General features: G+C 43.2%; 1 pseudogene; it reads right to left on the bottom strand.

Moving 5' to 3' along the window:
- Window positions 1-1,401: 1,401 nt before the first annotated feature.
- LOC140634849 (protein maestro-like) lies at window positions 1,402-21,537 on the bottom strand (annotated as a pseudogene).
- Between the last annotated feature and the right edge of the window lie 1,347 nt (window positions 21,538-22,884).

Below are 22,884 nucleotides of genomic sequence, written 5' to 3'. Positions count from 1 at the left end.
TACATTGCTAGCCATCAGTCAATTATTCCACATTGAGGCAGAATCACATGGTGATTGAATATAGGCTCCAGAAGGCAGATTGTCCAGTCTTGACTTCTGGCTCCAATCATTCACCAGATCATCGGGTAAGCTCCTTAATTTCCCTGTGCCTGAGTTTTCTCACCTGGAATATGAGGGTAATAATAGTACCTTTCTCATAGGGTTATTGTAAGTACTAAATAATACTTACAAAGCACTTCTTATAGGGTTGTTGTAAATATTAAATAATACTTAGGGTCCAATAAATATTCTCCACAAATGTTACTTCTTAATCCATATGTTACTATTAGCCTGAGATTTTTCAACACATGCTTTACAGACTTTTTTCTCTTTTAATATTTGTATTATGATCTTGGAGGCAATGACTGTTGAGGGTTACAAGAAGCTAAAGATACCCTCCAAAGCACCTTCTCAGTCCCTTGACCAAATTTATTTTATTTTTTTATAAATTTATTTTTTATTGGTGTTCAATTAGCCAACATATAGAATAACACCCAATGCTCATCCCATCAAGTGCCTCCCTCAGTGCCCGTCACCCAGTCACCTCCACCCCCTGCCCATCTCCCCTTCCACCACCCCTAGTTCGTTTCCTAGTCTTAGGAGTCTCTCATGTTCTGCCTCCCTTTCTGATATTTCCCACTCATTTTTTCTCCTTTCCCCTTTATTCCCTTTCACTATTTTCTATATTCCCCAAATGAATGAGAACATATAATGTTTGTCCTTCTCCAATTGACTTATTTCACTCAGCATAATACCCTCCAGTTCCATCCACGTTGAAGCAAATGGTGGGTATTTGTCATTTCTAATGGCTGAGGAATATTCCATTGTATACATAGACCACATCTTCTTTATCCATTCATCTTTCGATGGACACCGAGGCTCCTTCTACAGTTTGGCTATTGTGGACATTCCTTGGCCAACTTTAAATAGATCTCGGCAATAAAAGGTATTAATAGCAAATTGAAAGTATCAATAGCAGATTACAAAAAAACTTAAGGTAATATTTTCCTTAGCCTCAGAAATTAAAAATAAAATAAAAAATAAAAGATAGGTGACAGAGATGAACTTATGAAGGAAAAGGTTGAGAAATAAGCCCCGAATCTACTTTAAATGTTTTAAACAAAGCATGTAACTTCTGACAAATTTGTCTGGAGAGGAAATGAGATACATGAAAACAATTTAGAATTCACTGTGGATAGACTTATACAATTCCATGCAATTGCCATCAATTGTTCTCCCAGCATCCCGTTTTCTGTTACAATCATGAGAAGCAAGCAGAAGCATGCGAAGAGTTAAAAGAGGGGCAATATCAGCCCCCCAGCAAGGTGCTCTCACTAGAACAATTTCCCTGCTGCTCTGTGTTTACAGAATCTTATTTGCATAGAGGAACTGCTGGAGCTCTGGATGATAGTGGCTCTGAAAGACATCAGCAAAAGTGCACATGAGGGGAGGATTCAATAAACCTCCTTGACTACAATGAGTAGAGTGTGAGGACAATCGATCGTCAGATCCTCAGAGGTGGAGATCAGGGTCTGCGTAGATCTAATGATCTACACTGGATGTGCCAATAGATTTTGTGCATAATCCTCTGGACGTTTTGTCATTTACATTGCAAGATGGGTCAGTTACGATCGAAACATAATTGGCCTGAGTCATTTTATGGGGAGTAACTTGCTTGTGTGGCTGGCCACCTTCTGGGTTGACACCAGGAGGGCAGGGACCTCTGGGAGCATTCTCTCCTGCCCTCTTACTCACCAGCTGCCAGCAGAGTTTAGGGTTCCTTTATTCTTCTTCACTCTGAAATCTGTTTTCCTTTCTTCCTTTCAGATACAGAGAACAGGCTCGAAATGTTGTTTTGCAAGACTGAGAAAAATAATATTTCCATCCTACTGTCAAAGGCATTAGAGAGTTCTATAATCCAAGCAAGGGCACTGCATCCAGTATGTGGTCTGGGGGCCACTGAGGGTATGAAAGTAACTTCCAGAAAGCTTGAAGATGTCAACCTTAAAGGATGTTGCTTCTGAAATGACCACATCTCTAACTTGGGGCTGGTGGGGAGAGCATCACTTTAGAGTTTACCCAGTTATTGTCCCATCAAAGGGGTTCTGGATTCTTTAATTCCTAAATTCTCTTTCTCTCCCTGTCTCTCTCTGTTGTGTGCAATAACTTAAAGAAGACAAGTGGTTTGGTGAAACCTTTTTGTTCGCAGTGGTTTTGAAAAATATTCACCCACTCCAAAGCAGGCCTGACGTTGATCCAACCCCGTTAGGACATATTTCCTCTAAGAATAAGACAAAAGCTCTCTAGAGGATTGAAAAGCCAGGAGTGGGAAATCTACAGTGACAGAAGCTAATGGGCATGAATTAATGTTCTCGTTATGTGGGCTACTGCCCCACAGCTTAACCCCATGCTTCTCGGCCCCCACTCTCCAGTGGCAGGTGCTGGATGGGGCAGGTGGGGCAGGAGCAAATGGAAATTTGCATGCTTGCAGAGAGAGAAATGACACACTGGGCAGGCACCTCCAAGGATTCACGTGGCTACACTGCTGAATGTCCATAGCAGAGCCGGCAGCAATAGAGAGGGTTGAGCACTGCAACACAACAGGGCAGCACCACAGCTCGCTTTAGGAATGGCACTGAGCTCTCCCATACTGGGTGAGAGTCACAAACATACCTTGGCAACCTGGGGTTCTCTGTCCTGTAGATGTATCAGGAGGGAATCTTGAGTCTGCTTAACTGACTGGTGAAGAATTTCTTCCATTTCCACCTGGCAAAGGCCGCCAATTGCTCGAACAAGACAAAGGCTGAATATCTCAGGTGGTTATTCTCCTGTGGTTTCCCGGTGAACAAAAGGACAGAACCCAGGTCATTACCAAAAGGCCACTGCACCAGATGCATTACCGCCATCCATCGTTCTTTGTTACTTGGTAGGAGATGGGTCAGATCCAGTCTAAAGCTCTTAGCTGACCGAGGTGGGGGCCAGAGAGGAGGCAGGCTGGGTCTTCAATGAATGTCATCCCCAGCAGACAAGACAATCAGACTGGGGATCACTGTGCTAATAATCCCGGCTTCCCAGCTCTGTTGTTTATTATTCAGTGTTTTGGAGGTAGAACATATTTGTATGGTTCAAAATTCAAAATAACCAAATCATTTTATTAACAAAAGTAAATCTCCTTCTATCCCTTTCTGCCTGCCATTAAATTTCTCTCCCATGAATGAACAAAGTTATAAATTGTGTGTGCATCCCTCCAAAAAATTAAGAAGAAAAAGAATAAAATGTATATTACATAGTCCCTTCTCACATTTTCACTCAGTGGAAGCACACCATGCCCCTGTTACGTACCTCGATTATTCACCCAACCATCTATCTGAGAGCTCTTTTCATGTTGATACCTAAAGGAACTTGGGGTGGCTGCATTGTAATTCATTTGATCCATCTCCTGTTGATCATTCCCAGTGTTTCTGGAAGGACACCTCTCTACACCTGTGGTCTGAGTTTCTCCCTCCTGCAGCAGAAAAAACAATTGTGTTTCTTCCCTGACACCCTGCCAACCCTCTCTGCTTTTAGTACCATTGGCTGGTTTGTCCCTGATCGTGTATCACTGGGTTCAGTCCTTTCTAGTTTTCCACTGTGAGTGGTCTATCTGAGTATCTCCCTTTCCTGATGAGGAGACCAAAGCTCAGGGCATTTCAGTGACTTGCTCAGAGTTACACTGTCAGGTGACAAGGAACCAGGGTAGTACCTAGTCTCCTGACCATTGGTGAAGGGATTTTATATCAATGTTTCTTGGTCCCATGAAAGCTCTAGGCAAACCAAAGAGAACCAAGCTGAGCTGGGCTTCTTCGGGGGTGAGGAGCAACTAGAATGGAGAGGGGGGTCCCAGACACTCATCATTTGTGAAGTATTTATTTTCTTTTTTTTAAAGATTTTACTCATTTGAGAGAGCGAGAGAGTGAGAGAGCGCTAGTGGGGAAGAAGCAGAAGGAGAGGGAGAAGCAGATTCCCAGCTGAGCAAACAGCCAGACACAGGGCCCAATCCCAGAACCTTGGGATCACAACTTGAGGCAACAGCAGATGCTTAACCAACTGAGCCATCCAGGCGCTCCTCGTGAAGTATTTAAAAATATTTTTTTAGCCCATAGGGCACTTTTACAAATTACTTTAGTGTTTCACTTTCTTTGCTGTTTACCTATGCGTGTCTGCATCTGTGCATGCACATGCATGCATGTGTTTATAATTCTTTTTTTTTTATAATTCTTTTTTTAAAGAGATTTTATTTATTTACCCATGAGAGAGACACACACACACACGCAGAGAGAGAGAGAGAGAGAGACATAGGCAGAGGGAGAAGCAGGCTCCCTGCAGGGAGCCTGATGTGGGACTCGATCCCAGAACCCCAGGATCATGCCTTGAGCTGAAGGCAGATGCTCAACAGCTGAGCCACCCAGACATCCCTGTATAATTCAATCCAATACTACCCTAATGCAATAAGACGTACAAGACCCTGGCCTGGTAGGGACCTGAAAATCATCCGAACCCATGCACAAGTGAGCAACAGCATAAGACAGGTGGTCAAAAGTGCAATAATAGAAATAACTGTCAGGAAACAACTCTTCATGAGTATTGCCAGGTTACTATACAACCAGGGCTTCCTGATCAAAAATTAGAGTCATCTGGGTATTAAAAAGTGATTACATGGCAAGCCAGTTCTGGAAACTAAGATGGCACCTGCAGAGAGATTTAGACATCTTGGAGATATCTGTTTCCATTCAGGGAGGTAGAGTAGAGACCTTCCTCTCCCCACTACCCGCAGAGATGACAGGTTTGCATTCCAGAGCAAAGTTCTTCCTGTCTCTCCAAGTGGGAAGAGAGGCAAATGGGCCAGAAGCTCCTATAGAAACACCAAATTCCATAATTTCTTCCTCTTGTGTGGTGCAGCTCCATCTGGGGAATTAGGTGTGAGGAACTCACAGAAGGTGCTTTGTGAGTAAATAAGAGGTCCATTTCCTGTTCCACATGTATCATCTCCCTGTTAGAGGGCATGTGTGCATGTGGCATATGTGTAACTGCAGCAGGATAGCTGGTTAGCTTGAAAGGAATGGATCCCAGAGTCCCCATAGTTTCAGAGTAAACAATGTATCAGTGCACTTCTGCTCAGCTTGCCATGTCACCTGGCAGTGAAGAGGGCAGGTCCTGTAGTCAGAAGACTTGGTTCATATCCATTTACTGGCTCTTTGATCTTGGACAAGTCACCTAACCTCTCTGTGCCTTGGTTTCCTCATTTATAAAGTGAAGATGAATAGTGCCCACCTCACAGGGTTATTGAGAAGATTCTATGAGATAATCTAGGAAAGCTGCCTAGCACCATACCTGGCACACAGTATTGGTTGCTAAATGCTAACTAGTGTTATCATCACATTCATAACAGAGCATTGAATATACATTGGCACTGTTATCATCATCTTCACCTTCATATCCATCACCAACTTCATCATTGGGGTACACATATTCACTTCTCTATAACAACAAAAAATCCTTCTTTATATGTCTTCCATAACCTCCAGTATAATACTTGCCTCTCAACAATCTCTTAGTAAATAAGTTAATAATACAGACCATGTTCTCTGAGCAACACACCACCCTAGGCTCACATTGCAAATCCCACTTCCACTTTAATAACCCAGATTCTTCTGAATTCTCTCACATCATCTAATAAAGTCCTAGTCTGAAGAGTGATGTCTACAAAGAAAGAGCCCAAACTTTTCCCCTGGATCTTGCCCAAGATGATGGTCAGAGTCTTGTGGATGACTTCAGCACTCACAGGGCCATATAGTCCATGTACCAGCAGGTCTAGGACAATTTTCTTATACTTTCACACCTGTGAACAAGGTTTGAAAAGTGTGAGTAATCCAGAAATTGCTCTCTGTGAGTTGAAAAGCAATCCTACTTCTAATCTTTCAATAACCTAGGACTTGGACTGAGAGTGTGGCTTTCCTCAGGAATTGCTGTAACAGCTGTCATTGAAATACAAGTATTTCCATTAACCTGACCCAAGAGCCAGCTCAGTCTTGAAAAAAAGAACAGAAAGAGCAATCTGGAGAACTTGGCCCAAGAGCACATGAGGCCGGGAAGGGCACATCAAGGAGTGTGGTGGGCTGGATGATCTAGGCATCTAGGACATAATGGTACTTTTATATGGGATGAGATGAAATGGTCACTGAAGTTGACAGATGCTAAAAGCAGAGGTGGGGAAAACATCTTTTACTAAATGGGTACAAACTATTAAAAAATAAATGAAATTCACTCCAGAGGGTGATGTCCAGGTGTGCATTAATTGCATCTACAGCTCTGTTTCCCAACACTGATAGTATTGAGGTATGATGACCCTCAACCCCAAATGAGTCATGCCTTTTACAATATCCTTCCCTTGAATGTGGAAGGAACCAGTGACTTGCTTCTAGCCTACAGTATATGACAACTGTGATGAGACACCATTCCCATAGTTACATTACATTATATGAGTCCATCTTAGTAGGCACGAGTGGTAGAGGCTCTCCTGCTGGCCTTGAAGAAGTAAGCTCACATGCTATGAGAGGACAGCTTCAAGGAGCTGAGGTGGCCAGCCAGCAAGAAAGCAGGGACCTCAGTCTTACAACTGGAAGGGGCCGCATTCTTTCAATGGCCACATAAGCTTGGAAGAGGAGCCCAGGCTTCAGAAAGGAATGCAGTCTGACCCACACCTTGATTGTAGCCTTGTGAGATCCTGAGCAGAGGACCCAGCTAAGCCATACCTAAGCTTTTGACCTAAGGAAAATGCTAGAGGATGAGTGCTGGGTCTGTGGTGATCTTTCACACAGCGACAGATAACCAGTACATGAGGCACCATCTTTCAGCCCTGGGGATGCCAGGCCATGAGGGCAGGCCGAGTGACACCTTGCCTTCCTACTTTGTCAGGGGTCTCACAGACCATGTTGCTCAGGCCTCTCATTGCCATATGACACTTTTTATCATTGGGGTTCCGGACTCTTTCTGTCAGGATGAAAAACACATTCTTCAGAGATTCATGCTTCTGGAACTTGTTTCCAAGAGACCAGGGGAGTAAGTCAAGAAAGTCATACCCATTTTAACCCCAATCCCTCCCTCTAAAGAAAATCCTATGTTGCCTGCTCAACTTAGCCCTTCTTTCTCCACCTAAAGACACCTGATTTTTGCTGCAGATACATTAGTTTGATCCACATAATGAAGAAAACAGATGGAAGAGGAAAGAGGAAGAGAAAAATAATTCAGGGCTAGAGGAAGGTTGGTTGAGGTAGATTGGGGGAAGTAGGGGACAGGTGTTCTAGGATCACCGAGGGTGTGCTAGAGCTCAGAAGAAAGGGGGCTTTAGACAGTTGCTGTGAGCTGAGAGCAGGGATCCTTCGCAGGACAAGAAATGCTATACTGCTTCCATCTCAAAGAAAAGCATTTCCCCAACCTTTCTTACTCCTCCAGCTCTTGCCCAATTTTCTGCTCTACTTTGTAGCTAAACACCTTGAAAGATGTGTCTATACTTGTTTCCTCCAGTTCCTCTCTCCATGATCTCTTGACCCTTCTGCAGTGAGGTTGATGCCTCCCTAATGTGGCTAATTCTCAGTACTCATCTTCCTCAACTTCTCAACAGCAGTGGAGAAGCAGTCTGCTAGTTGACCCAACTAGCAAAGCACATCTACAAACATTTCAGGGCATCTAAAGGATGTCCCACCCCAGAATGCATACGTCTGAGCCATTAAGATTAGGGAAAAAAATGCATATATAATACAAATTTGGGACGCTGTGTGGCTAATGCAGGAATCTACATCATGGACTAAACTCTTCACTGCAGGGCAAGAGCTGAGTGACCTCCATGGTGAACCTCTGATACCAGGAAGGCTCCAGTGTTCTGTGCCTTAAAGGACACAGCAACATGTGCTGGTGTCAGAACCAAGAGGATGCAAGGTCCAGACAAGATCCAAGAAAAAGCCACCTCCCCACCATCCTGAGTAGTGCAGGGCTGCAGACTGGACCACAGTCCTATTAGGTATTTAGGTGATTACCGAGCCTCATCATTATTTCTCAGTATTCATTGCAGTTCATTCTATACTTTTATATAAAGTTTGCAGCAAGCTAAATTCTTCCCAGCTCATCTTGTTATCCTGGAAACATTCTGTCTGTGTTATAAGAAGTGTCAGGTTTTTTTCAGAAGGCGCCTCAGTGGAGCTGTGGAACGAATGCAGACCAGGCAAACACACGTTACAAGTGGCTGTTGGGGAGGGACCTCTGTTTCTAATATTTTGTGACAGATCTTGGAAAAGAAAGACATCATCGACATCCATTTCTTCTTAGGTTGGATGGTGGGGATCGCAGGGACCCGCCCAGAGTTCCTTTCTCTATTTGGTCCATGGAAATAAAAGAAAACAGAATTATCATATGAGCTGCAAACACTCTTCTAAGCCTTGTCATAGATGATCAGTGTCATACAAAGCACAGTACCAGGGTAGCAACATAGAGAAGCAACATCCTTGATGCGTGTCCTTTTGGAACCTGTCCCCTTGGTGAGGAGATGGGATAGTCCCATCAAAAGATAAAGAGCAGGAGGAAATGCAGCAGGAGCATCCAGATGGTTTGTCCTATGGTTCTCATCACATCCTAGAGCCTTCTTGTATCAGAATTACCAAAGAAAGAAAATAAAGAGTCTGGGCCCCATACACAGATTCTCATGAGTTAAAGTAAAGAGTAACATGAAACTTCACGGTTTTTAAAGTTTCCCAAGAATGTAAATTGGTACTGCATTTTAGAGGGAATCTTTATATCATTTCTTACAATTTTGAAATGTGTGTATCTCTCAGCAATTCTTGCATCCCACACATACATCATATACTCAAAGACATACATTTGATTGTTCAAATGCATGAACATGGAATGTTAATGCATCTCTTTGCTCTTCCACAATTTCTTTCATAGGTGTTCTGTAGTTACAGATCATTTACCTCTTTCATTATGTTTATTCCTAGGTATTTTATGTTTTCTGGTGCAATTTTAAGTAGGATCAACCCTTAATTTCTCTTTCTTCTCTATCACGTTTAGTGTCTATAAATACAAATGATTTCTGGGCATTGATTTTATATCTTGAATGGCTTTTATTTCTTTTTGTTTTCTGATTGTTGAGGCTAGTAATTCTACTACTCTGTTGAAGAATGGTGGTGAAAGTGGGCATTCTTGTTGTGTTCCTCACCTAAGGGGAAAGGCTGTCAGATTTTTCCCAGTGAGAATGATATTCACCATGGGTTTCGTAGATGGCTTTTATGCTGTTAGGTCTACTCTCCCAATCCCTACACTGTGGAAAGCTTTTTCTTTTTCTTTTTTTTTTTTTTTGACAGTTTTTTTTATAATTATAAATTTATTTTTTATTGGTGTTCCATTTGCCAACATACAGAATAACACCCAGTGCTCATCCCTTCAAGTGTCCCCTCAGTGCCCGTCACCCATTCACCCCCACCCCCCACCCTCCTACACTTCCACCACCCCTAGTTCATTTCCCAGAGTTAGAAGTCTTCATGTTCTGCCTCCCTTTCTGATATTTCCCACACATTTCTTCTCCTTTCCCTTCTATTCTCTTTCACTATTATTTATATTCCCCAAATGAATGAGACCATATAATGTTTGTCCTTCTCCGATTGACTTATTTCACTCAGCATAATACCCTCCAGTTCCAAACACGTTGAAGCAAATGGTGGGTATTTGTCGTTTCTAATGGCTTAGTAATATTCCATTGTATACATAAACCACATCTTCTTTATCCATTCATCTTTCAAGGGACACCAAGGCTCCTTCCACAGTTTGGCTATTGTGGACATTGCTGCTATAAACACCGGGTGAAGGTGTTCAGGTGTTTCATTGCATCTATATCTTTGGGGTAAATCCCCAACAGTGCAATTGCTGGGTCGTAGGGCAGGTCTATTTTTAACTCTTTGAGGAACCTCCACACAGTTTTCCAGCGTGGCTGCACCATTTCACATTCCCACCAACAGTGCAAGAGGGTTCCCTTTTCTCCGCATCCTCCTATGGAGAGTTTTAATCAAGAAAAGGATGCTGCATTTTGTCTAAGATTTTTTTTCTGCATCAATTGAGAAGATCATAAGAGTCATGCCCTTTCCTTTATTAACATGATCTATCACGCTGATTGACTTACAAATGTTGAACCACCCTTGCAGTCAAACATTCAATCCCACATGGTCATGGTGAATAATCCTTTTGATGTACTCTTGTATTCCCTTAGTTAGTATATTGGTGATAATTTGGGCATCCATTTTCATCAGGTATATTGGTCTGTAGTTCTCCTGTTTGGTTGGATCTTTGGTTTTGGGATCAAGGTAATGCTGACCTCAAAGAATGAGTTTGGAAGTTTTCCTTGCATTTCCTTGCTCTATTTGAAAGAGCTTCAACAGAATAAGTATTACTTCTTATTCAAATGTTTGGTTGAATTCTCTGGGAGACATTCATCCCTGGACTGTAGGTTTCTGGGAAGATATCAATGACTGCTTCAATTACTTTACTAGTTATGGATATGTTCAGGTTTTCAATTTCTTCCTGTTTCCATTGTCATAGTTTATAAGCCTCAAGAAAAGCATCCATTTTTTTCCAGATTGCCTAATTTGGGGGAATATAATTGCTCACAAAATTCTTTATAACTGTTTTCATTTATTTGGAGTTGGTTGTGATCATTCATGATTTTATTTGTTTGGATTCTTTATCTTTTCCTTAATAAGTCCTACAATAGTTTTCTCAATCTCATGAATTCTTCCTAAGCAGAGGCCGGCTTGCCCTAGTGCTGAGATATGCTGTTAGTCTAGGGGTCCAATAGCACATGGTGAGCCTGCTATCCAGGGGCCTGTTTGGCCTAGCCATGTCTGAAATGTGTAACCCCAAGTCCAAATCACAAGGGGAGCCCACTTACCAGGGGCCTAACTGAGTACAGCTGAGCTGTGATGTTGGCCTCCAGGTCCAAGGCACATGCTGATCCCACTGTGCAGGTGCCTCCTTTCCCAATGATGAGCTGGGATGCAGGGATCATGATTTAGAGACACTCAGCAAACCTAGTCTTCCCTTGGCCCCCTTGCCTTATACTGCACTCAGCTGGAGAGCTGGTGCTATGAGAGTTTGTTGTCCATCCAGTGTCTGGGTGACACACATGCCCAGGGGGTTGTGGGTTCAGACAGTTCCAGTCTGAGGGCTCATGGTAGTTGCTCTGTTCTGCAGACTGAATTTCTCAGTGTCCTGCTGTGTTCGAGGGTTTGTGGTCTGTGGGCTCCTGGTCAGCCAGGGATCTGGAGGATCTGTTTGACCACTAGTGAGCTGGGGCAGGCAGCTCGTGGTCTGAGGGCCCATGATCCAATGTCCCCCACCATTTCCAGTGATGTGGTGACTCCTTTTCCCAGGATTTACTTGTTTCTTAAAATACTCTCTATACCAGATGCTTAAAGGCACTGCAGACATTGTACACATGGGGGTGGACTGAAGTTTTAGGGCCGTAATGTGCCTTGTGCTGAGATGGGTTAGAGAGCTCCAGAGAAGCCATGAGTGCCCTGGGTTCCCTCAGGATGTGGACTGACATCTTTCCTCTGTTGAGCCCGATATTGACCACAGAGGTGTGGGAGAGGCTTTTTTCCTCTGCCTGAGTATCCATGGTATCGATTCCCAGTGTCCCACTCCCACAGGCCATGGGAATGTGTCCATGAGGAGCCAGGCCAACCTCACAGTGGGAAATGGGACCAGGAGTTGCCTGTTGTGGGTTCATGGATACTCAGGAACACAGAGGATGATGAAGAGATGTGCAGGGGGAGCCCAAAGAGCTGGCAAGAGGCCTGGGTCAGAACTGGTGGACAGGGGGCTTGCCATGGGTAGGAGCAGAAAATAGGGCAGAGAACCTGAGGGAGAGCAGGGAGAACTGTGGCTGAAGTGCCATCTCTGTTGTCACGGGGGCCTGCGGGGTTACCATGCTCTTATATCAGCCCAGGTGCATCAGAGTGTCTTTCTGTGGTGTCACCACCATGCCCCAGCCAATCATACAGGCTCCCAGGTTGGCCTGTTTCAAGTGGCCAATCACCATGCAGCTCAGGTGGCCAATGTCAGATGACTTTCTCATTGACCCTCCTGATATCATTGCCTAGAAACCATGCTTAAACAGAAAAAAGGAAGAGGGGACAAGATGGTGGACGACTAGGATCCCCAAGTCACCTGTCCCCACCCAGTTACCTAGATAACTTTCAAATCATCTTGAAAACCTAGGAATTCGGCCTGAGATTTATAGAGAGAACAGCTGGAATGCTACAGTCAGAGAAGAGTCCACACTTCAATCAAGTACAACTTGATTTTGGCTACTCTGCACTGAGCAAAATGACTAGAAGGAAAACCTCTCCTCAAAAGAAAGAATCAGAAACAGTCCTCTCTCCCACAAAGTTACAAAATCTGGATTACAATTCAATATCAGAAAGCCAATTCAGATGCACAGTTATAAAGCTACTGGTGACTCTCAAAATAAGCATGAAGGATTCAAGAGACTTCATGACTACAGATTTTAGATCTAATGAGGGCGATATTAAAAATCAATTAAGTGAGATGCACTCCAAACTAGAGGTCCTAACAATGAGGGTTAACAAGGTAGAAGACCAAGTGAGTGACTTATAAGACCTGTTGATGGCAAGGATGGAAACTGAGAAAAAAAGAGAAAAACAACTAAAAGATCGTGATGATAGCTTAATGGAAATAAATGACCGCCTCAGAAGGGAAAATCTATGTTTACCTAGGGTTCCCGAGGGTGCCAAAAGGGACAGAGCTCCAGAATATGTATTTGAACCAATCATAGCTGAAAACTTCCCTAATTTGGGGAGGGAAACAGGCACTCAGATCCAGGAAATAGAGATATCCGCCCCCCTAAAATCAATAAAAACGGCTCAACACCTCGACATTTAATAGTGAAAGTTGTAAATTCTACAGATAAAGAGAAGACCATTAAAGCAGCAAGAAACAAGAAATTGCTAAATTTTGTGGGGAGAAGATTAGCATGACAGCAGACTTCTCCACAGAGAACTGGCAGGGCAGAAAGGGCTGGCAGGATATATTCAGGGTCCTGGGGATCCTTGGGTGGTGCAGCAGTTTAGCGCCTGCCTTTGGCCCAGGGCGCGATCCTGGAGACCCAGGATCGAATCCCACGTCGGGCTCCCGGTGCATGGAGCCTGCTTCTCCCTCTGCCTGTGTCTCTGCCTCTGTGTGTGTGTGTGTGTGTGACTATCATAAATAAATAAAAAATTTTAAAAAGATATATTCAGGGTCCTAAATGAGAAGAACATGCAGCCTAGAATACTGTATCCAGCAAGGCTCTCATTCAGAATAGAAGGAGAGATAAAGAGCTTCCAAGATAGGCAGAAACTGAAAGAATATGTGACCATGAAGCCAGCTGTGCAAGAAATACTAAGGGGATTCTATAATAGAGGAAATCGAAAAGAACAATCCACAAAAACAGGGACTGAATAGGTGTTTCTAAGCACAACATCTCCAAAGAAACAAGAGCTTTAAATGATACACTGGACCAGATGCATTTCACAGATATTTAAAGAACTTTCCATCCAAACACCATTGAATCCACATTCTTTTCAAGTGCACATGGAACTTTCTCCAGATTAGACAACATACTTGGTCACAAATCAGGTATAAACCGACACCCAAAGATTGGGATCATCCCCGGCATTTTTTCAAACCATAATGCTTTGAAATTAGAACTAAATCACCAGAAGAAGTTTGGAAGGATTTCAAACACGTGGAGGATAAGGACCATCCTGCGAAAAGTTGAAGGGAGAACCAGGAAATTAAGGAAGAATTTAAAAATTCATGGAAACTAATGAGAATGAAGATACAACCATTCAAATTCTTTGGGATACAGCAAAAGTAGTCTTGAGGGGGAAATACATCGCAATACGAGCATGCATTCAAGCGAAAACTGGAAAGAACTCTCATACAAAAGCAAAGCTTGCACCTGATGGAGCTGGAGAAAAAAAAAACAGCAATTAGATCCTACACCCAGCAGCAGAAGAAAGTTAATAAAGATTCGGACAGAACTAAATGAAATAGAGACCAGAGGAAACGTGGAAGAGATGAACAATGCCAGGAGTTGGTTCTTTGAAAGAATTAATAAGGACACCGAGGCTCCTTCCACAGTTTGGCTTTTGTGGACATCGCATCTATAAACATCGGTGTGGAGGTCTCCCAGCATTACATTGCATCTGTATCTTTGGGGTCAATCCCCAGCAGTGCAGTTCCTGGGTCGGAGCGCAGTTCTATTTATCACTATTTGAGGATGCTCCACACAGTTCTCCAGAGTGGCTGCACCAATTCACATTCCCAACAACAGTGCAGGAGGGTTCCCCTTTCTCCACATCCTCTCCAACATTTGTGGTTTCCTGCTTTGTTAATTTTCCCCATTCTCACGGGTGTGAGACGGTTTCTCATTGTGGTTTTGATTTATATTTCCCTGATGGCAAGTGATGCAGAGCATTTCCTCATGTGCTTGTTGGCCATGTCTATGTCTGTGAGATCTCTGTTCATGTTGTTTGCCCATTTCATGATTGGATTGTTTATTTCATTAGTGTTGAGTTTAATAAGTCTTTATAAAACTTGGAAACTAGCCCATTATCTGATGACAAATACCCACCATTTGCTTCGACGTGGAGGGAACTGGATGGAGGGTAGTATGCGGAGTGAAATAAGTCAATCAGAGAAGTACAAACATTATATGGTCTCATTTATTTGGGGAATATAAAAATAGTGAAAGGGAATAAAGGGGAAAGGAGAAAAAATGAGTGGGAAATATCAGAAAGGGAGACAGAACATAAGAGAAACCGAACTCTGGGAAACAAACTAGGGGTGATGGAAGGGGAGGTTGCCAGGGCATGCGGGTGACTGGGTGATGGGCACTGAGGGGGGCACTTGATGGGATGAGCACTGGGTGTTATTTTATATGTTGGCAAATTGAACACCAATAAAAAACTTTATTAAAGAAAACGTCAAAGGTAAAAAAAATAGAAAGAATTAATAAGATTGATAAATCATTCGCCAGTCTTATTAAAAAGAAGAGAGAAAGGACTCAATTTAATAAAATCATTAATGAGAAAAAACAGATCACCAGCAACATCAAAAATACAGACGGTTAAAAACTTATTATGAGCAGCTATATGACAATAAATTAGGCAATCTAGAAGAAATGAACATATTTCTGGAAAACCACAAACTACCAAAACTGGGAAAAGAAGAAATAGAAAATCTGAACAGGCCGATAACCAGGGAGGAAATTTAAGCAGTTCTCAAAACCTCCGAAGGCACAAAAGTCTGGGCCAGATGGCTTCCCAGGGGAATTCTATCAAACGTTTCAAGAAGAAACCATACATATTCTCCTAAAGCTGTTCCAAAAGATAAAGAGATGGAGCACTTCCAAATTCGTTCTATGAGGCCAACATCACTTTAATTCCAAAACCAGACAGAGATCCCACCAAAAAGGAGAATTACAGACCAATATCCCTGATGAACACGGATGCAAAAATTCTCAACAAAACTCTAGCCAGGAGGATCCAACGGTGCATTTAGAAGATTATTCACCATAACCAAGTGGGATTTATCCCCGGGAAGCAAGGCTGGTTCAACACTCATAAAACAGACAATGTGGGGATCCCTGGGTGGCGCAGCGGTTTAGCGCCTGCCTTTGGCTCAGGGCACAATCCTGGAGACCCGGGATCGAATCCCACGTCGGGCTCCCAGTGCATGGAGTCTGCTTCTCCCTCTGCCTATGTCTCTGCCTCTCTCTCTCTCTCTGTGACTATCATAAATAAATAAAAATTAAAAAAAAAACAGACAATGTGATTCATCATATCATCAAGATAAAAAATGAGAACCATAGGATCCTCTCAATAGATGCAGAGAAAGCATTTGACAAAATACAGCATCCATTCCTGATCAAAACTCTTCAGAGTGTAGGTATAGAGGGAACATTCCTCAGCATCTCAAAAGCCATCTACGAAAAGCCCTCATTAAATATCATTCTCAATGGGGAAACACTGGGAGCCTTTCCCCTAAGATCAGGAACAAGACAGGGATGACCACTCTCACCACTGCTATGCAACAGAGTACTAGAAGTCCTAGCCTCAGCAATCAGGCAACAAAAAGAAATACCTTTATTTCTTTTCATTCAAATAGGCAAAGAAGAAGTCAAACTCTCCCTCTTGGCAGATGACATCATACTGTACCTAGAAAACCCAAGAGACTCCACCCCATGATTGGAAGAACTCATACAGCCATTTGGCAGTGTGGCAGGATACAAACTCAAAGCCCAGAAGTCAGTGGCATTTCTATACACTAACAGTGAGAGTGAAGAAAGAGAAATTAAGGAGTCAATCCCATTTACAGTTGCACCCAAAGCATCAGATAGATAGGAATCAACCTAACCAAAGAGGTGAAGGATCTATACCCTAAAAACTACAGGACACTTCTGAAAGAATTTGAGGAAGACACCAAGAGATGGAAATACATTCCATGCTCATAGATTGGAAGAATTAATATTGTGAAAATGTCAATGCTATCCAGGGCAACTAACACATTTAATGCAGTCCCTATCAAAATACCATGGCCTTTCTTCGGAGAGTTGGCACAAATCATCTTACGATTTGTGTGGAATCAGAAAGGACCCCGAATAGCCAGGGGAATATTAACAAAGAAAACCAGAGCCAGGGGCATCACAATACCAGATGTCACGTTGTACTACAAAGCTGTCGTCGTCAAGACAGTGTGGTCCCGGCACAAAAGGAGACCCATAGATCAGTGGAGCGGAATAGAGAATGCAGAAATAGACCCTCAACTCTATGGTCAACTAATATTTGACAAAGCAGTAAAGACTATCCACTGGAAAAAGACCGTGTCTTCAAAAATATTGCTGGGAAAATTGGACATCCACATGCAGAAGAAGGAAACTAAACCATTGTCTTACACCATGCCCAAAGATAAACTCAAAATAGATGAAAGATCTAAATGTGAGACAAGAATCCATCACAATCCTAGAGTAGAACACAGGCAACACCCTTTTTTAACTTTGCCACAGCAACTTCTTGCAAGATACATCTAGAAAGGCAAGGGTAACAAAAGCAAAAATGAACTATTGGGACTTCATCAAGATAAAAAGCTCCTGGACACCAAAAGAAACTATCAAAAAAACTAAAATACAAGCTACAGAACGGGAGAAGATATTTGCAATTGACATATGAGATAAAGTTTTAGTATTCAAGATCTCTACGGAACTTACTATACTCCACAGCAAAGAATCGAACAGACCAATCATGAAATGAGCAAAAGCCATGAACAGAATATTCACAGAGGAATACATAGACACGGCCACAAGCACATGAGAAAATGCTCTGCATCACTGTGCATCAAGGATATACACATCAAAAGCACAATGAGATGCCACCTCAGCCCAGTGAGAATGGTGAAGATTAAGAAGGAAGGAAACAACAAATGTTGGACACGATGTGGAGAAAGGGGTAACCCTTGCACTGTTGGTGGGAATGTGAACTGGTGCAGCCACTCTGGAAAACTGTGTGGAGGTTTGTCAAAGGAAGGTAAAAATAGAACTGCCCTATGACTCATCAATTGCACTGCTGGGGATTTACCCCAAACATACAGAAGCAGTGAAACACCGGAACACCTGCAACCCAATGTTTATAGCAGCAATGTCCACAGTTGCCAAACTGTGGAAGGAGCCTCAGTGTCCATGGAAGGATGAATGGATAAAGAGGTTGTGGTCTATGTACACAATGGAATAGTACTCAGCCTTTAGAAACAACAAATACCCATCATTTGCTTCGCTGTGGATGGAACCGGAGGGTATTATGCTGAGTGAAATAAGTCAATCAGAGAAGGACAAACCTTATATGGTCTCATTCATTTGGGGAATATAAAAGATAGTGAAAGGGAAGAAAGGGGAAAGGAGAAAATGAGCAGGCAATATCAGAAAGGGAGACAGAACATGAGAGACTACTTACTCTGGGAAATGAATTAGGGGTGGTAGAAACGGAGGCGGGCGGGAAGTGGGGGGGAATGGGAGACAGGCTCTGAGGGCAGCACTTGCCGGATGAGCACTGGGGGTTACTCGATATGTTGGCAAATTGAACACCAATAAAAAATAAATTCAAAAAATGAAGCTGCAGCTGTAGTGCCAGCTAGGTGACAATTCCTTGCAGGCTAGGACAAGGTTCTCCAGACGGCTATATATGTTCCAAATCAGCTTCTAATATATGATGCTGTTTCTCCCATAGCTCCCATTCACAGGTGCAGGAATCAAGGATTGGAACAGGGAGGGGTACTGCTCACTATATCCCTTCAAGGTCTACTTGCAAAGTGTTTAATTTGTGTTCCCACGATTTTAATCTCCGCTGGCCTAGAGGTCTCATTTTCAAAGACAGGCACAAAAACAATCCTTCTGAACTGGAAATTGAAACTGGTGCCTGGACACTTTGAGCTCTTCATGCCTCTGAGTCAATAGCCAAGGAAGGAAGTTACCACCTGGCTGGGTGATTAATCTCAAATACCTCAGGGAAATTGGTTGTAATCCACAATGGAGGTTAGGAAGAGCATGTGTGAAAATCATAGGATCACTTAAGACATCTTTTATTATTAATTTCATATTTTCATTTCATTCCATGTATTTTTTAATTTACACTTTAATTTCCCTGTTCACCCATTCATTATGAGCAGGAGGATATTCTTTAACACCCATGTAATTCTGGGTTTTCCAAATTTTTTCTTGTGGTTGAACTTAAGTTTCATGGCATTGCGGTTGGAAACTATGCATGGTATAGTCTTCATCTTTTTGTACTTGTTAAGATCTGATTTGGGACCTGGTATGTGATCTATTCTGGAGAATGTTTCATATGCACACAAAAAGATTGCACTCAGGGTGATGGCAGGTTTCTGAGGGCTCAGCTCCTTCTCCATCTTGGCTGCTGGTAATCCTTCTTCATGGTGACCTGCTTGATGGCATTTTTTTTTTTTTTTTAGTATTTGACATTGAGATATTTATTTTGTGAAACAATGCAAGCGATTGTAAATCCCCACATACTATTTAAGTGCAATAGGGTAGTCATGTGTAATCTCTTTACACAGTAGTGCATCTAGTCCTTTGCCTTTAGTAATTGCACAAAAATTATAGACCAGTGAACAAGACATGTGGACTGACGGGCAAATTGGCATACACATTGAGAAATTAGAAAACAGTACACCAACTGGAATGATCAAATAATTTAAGTCAAATGTTTTAATGGTGCAATTAAAGTAATCAAGGGTTCAAATATACTTTTTCAATATATTAGTTTCTTTAAAGTCATGGTGGCAAGCCTTGTGAAACAGGCAGATAGCATTCCCCTTTCAAGTTTAACACTGTTAGCAGTTCACAGTCAGACAACAGGGTGAGAGAATTAAATTAGAAAAACAAAACACCTGAAAATATACTACAAGAACAAATACCTGACAACACTGGTAGTGTGACCCATGATTGATGTGTTTTCAATTAAAACCCATATTGTCTCACTGTGTCCGCTCCGCAGGGCACACCAGGCCTTACCCCGTGTGCACCCACCATGCATACACCTGCAGAACGTGACCTTTGGTATAAATGTTAAACAAGTTTTTTTTTTTTTTTTTTTTTTTTTTTTTTTTTGTTAAACAAGTTTTAAAGAATCATATGTTTTAGGGCAAAGTTCTGTCAGCCACCATGAAATGTTCCAACTTGTTTTTGTCAAGCGAGCATAAAACTGGGTTTCTCCACTGATAGTCATTACAGAATCGGATTGCAAAGAGGAAGAATGTGGGGTCCACCCAGGAGACTGGGGGATCTGAGGATGCATAAACAGCTCAATCAGCCTGTTCATGGCAAACACACCAAACCAGGGCACACCTTCTATTCACCACAGGTAAATCATCCAGGTCGCTGTGGAAAGGTCTGCTGTTAACCTATAACTTCTCCTCATAAAGTTTAGGGATCCCTTGTATCTTGCTGCTTTGAGGATTTTCTCTTTATCTTTGGAATTTGGAAGTTTCACCATGAAACATCAGTGTGTTGAAAGGTTTTCATTGATTATAGGGGGAAAACTCTATCTCAAGGATCTGCATGCCTGATTGCTTCCCCAAGTTAGGGAAGTTGTTCTCGGCTATGATTTGTTCAAATACACTTTCTGGTCCTCTGTTCCTTTCAGCACTCTCTGGAACCCCCTTTAAACGTAGATTTTTCCTTCTGAGGTTATCATTTATTTCCCTTAACCTTTCCTCATGATCTTTTGATTTTCTCTACTTCCTTTGCTTCCTTCCTTGCCATCAACCTGTCTTCTATGTCACTCACTCATTCTTCTACCTCATTAACCTCATCGTTAGGACCTCCAGTTTGGATTGCATCTCATTCAATTGATTTTTAATTTCAGCATGATTAGATCTATATTCTGCAGTCATGAAGTCTCTTGAGTCCTTTATGCTTTTTTTCTAGAGCCACCTGTAGCTTTATAATAGTGCTTCTGAATTGGCTTTCTGACATTGAATGTAATCCAAATTTTCTAACTCTGTGGGAGGGAGGACTGTTTCTGTTTCTGTCTTTTGAGGTGAGGTTTTCCTTCTAAGCATTTTGCTCCATGCAGAGTGGCCAAAAACAATTTGTATTGGGAAAAGGAGAAAAAGAGAGAAGAGAAAAAGGAAAGAAAAAGAAAAAAAACAAAAACAAAAGAGAAAAAAAGAGGAAAAAGAGAAGAAAAGAAAAAAGATGAAAAAAGGGGGGTGGGGAGCAAACAGAAATAAAAAAACACACACCAAAAACAAACAAACAAACAAACAAACAAGGGGGAGTATCCTCTGATTCTGTATACTGTAAATTCCTCGACTTCCCCTGGAACTTTCAAGTGCTGGTTGGTCAATAATTTGTTTCTAGCTGGTCTTCTGGGGGGGGGGGGGGTCCTGTTGTGCTGATTATCAGTTGTTAGCATTGGGGGAGCTGCCCAGCCCCCTGCCTGGTTCAAGGCTCGGTGAAAGATGTTTAATCTGTTTATACGGTGAGGCCACTGTGAGGCTCATTGGGGGTCGTTTATCCTGTGAGGCCCCAGGAGAAACAACAGTGGTGGCGGCCAGCTCTGGAGCCCTGGAATCAGCTCCTGCAGTAACCACAGAGCTCTCAGTCTGCAGGGGCCTGGATGCTCTGGGGGCGGGGCCGCTGATCTGCTCAGCTCGGGGCAGGAGTGTCCTTGCTGTCCTGGGCCCTCCCGGCCTCTGCCTGTCCCGAGGGGAGGTGGATCCTGGGCTGTGTCCCGGCGCCCTGTGCTCCTGGGCCTGCGCTGTCGGATTGCGCTCCCGGCTGCGCAGCACCTTCTGCACGGAGCCTCTGCTAGAGCCGCTCCTGAGCTGCTCCATGGGCCGAGCAGGCCCCTCCGCGTGGAGCCTCTGCCGGAGCCGCCTCCCAGCTGCCCCAGGAGCCGTGCAGACCCTCCGTGCGGCACTGCCGCCGAGCTGCCTCTGAGCTGTTCCCTCGGACGAGCAGCCCCGCCCCCCTCCACGGAGCCCCCGCGGATCCACCTGCGAGCTGCTCCAGAGTGCACCTTTGGGCGCTGCAGCCCTTTAGGGAGCTCGGTGGCTGGTGTGGTGCGCTCTCCCTGGGGCCGAAGTGCTCTGTTAGTGTCCCTGGGAGTCTGAGGGCATCCCCGCCCTCCTGGGATCCTGCTCTAACTCCCTGAGAGCACCTTCCTGTCTGGGAAGAATGGTGAAACTCCTGCTTCTCCAGGTCAGGCTCTCCTATCCTAGGGACACTTGCCGCGGCCTTAGCCTGGCTCCTCGCGGGCCCCTCCCCTTGGATGCCTTTGCTGAGGTCGTTAAGCGCATTCACGTTCAGAGCTACAATTTAAAGATATGTATTTAGTGTCATCATGATACCTATTCAGTCCCCGATTTTGTGGATTGTTGCCCTGGACTTCCTCTATTACAGAATCCCCATTAGTATTTCTTGCAGAGCTGGCTTCGTGGTCACATATTCTTTCGGTTTCTGCCTGTCTTGGAAGCTGTTTATCTCTCCTTCTGTTCTGAATGAGAGCATTGCTGGATACAGTATTCTTGGCTGCATGTTCTTCTCATTTAGGACCATAAATATATATCCTGCCAGCCCGTTCTGGCCTGCCAGGTCTCTCTGGAGAGGTCTGCTGTTATGCTAATACTTTTCCCCCATAAAATTTAGAGATTTCTGTTCTCTTGCTGCTTTACAGATCTTCTTTGTCTTTGGAATTTGCAAGTTTCCCTATTAAAGGTCGAGATGTTGAGTGGTTTTTATTGATTTTTGGGGTGTCTCTCTATTTCCGGATCTGAATGCCTGTTCCCCTCCACAAATGAGGGATGTTTTCAGCTATGATTTGTTCAAATACGTATTCTGGACCTCTGTCCCTTTGGACACCCTCTGGAACCCCCTTTAAACGTAGATTTTAACTTCTGAGGTTATCATTTATTTCCCTTAACCTTTCCTCATGGTCTTTTGCTTTTCTCTCTTTTCCTCTGCTTCCTTTCTTGCCATCAACCTGTCTTCTATGTCACTCACTCGTTCTTCTACCTCATTAACCTCATCGTTAGGAACTCCAGTTTGGATTGCATCTCATTCAATTGATTTTTAATTTTGGCCTGATTAGAACTATCTTCTGCAGTCATGAAATCTCTTGAATCCTTCATGCTTTTTCCAGAGCCACCCGTAGCTTTAGTTTTGTGCTTCTGCATTGGCAT

The sequence above is a fragment of the Canis lupus genome, chromosome 6 (genome assembly GCF_048164855.1).
Source record: "Canis lupus baileyi chromosome 6, mCanLup2.hap1, whole genome shotgun sequence".
Classification (NCBI taxonomy): domain Eukaryota; kingdom Metazoa; phylum Chordata; class Mammalia; order Carnivora; family Canidae; genus Canis; species Canis lupus.
The sequence above is the reverse complement of the archived record's forward strand: the minus strand, read 5'-3'. Positions and strand labels throughout refer to the sequence as shown.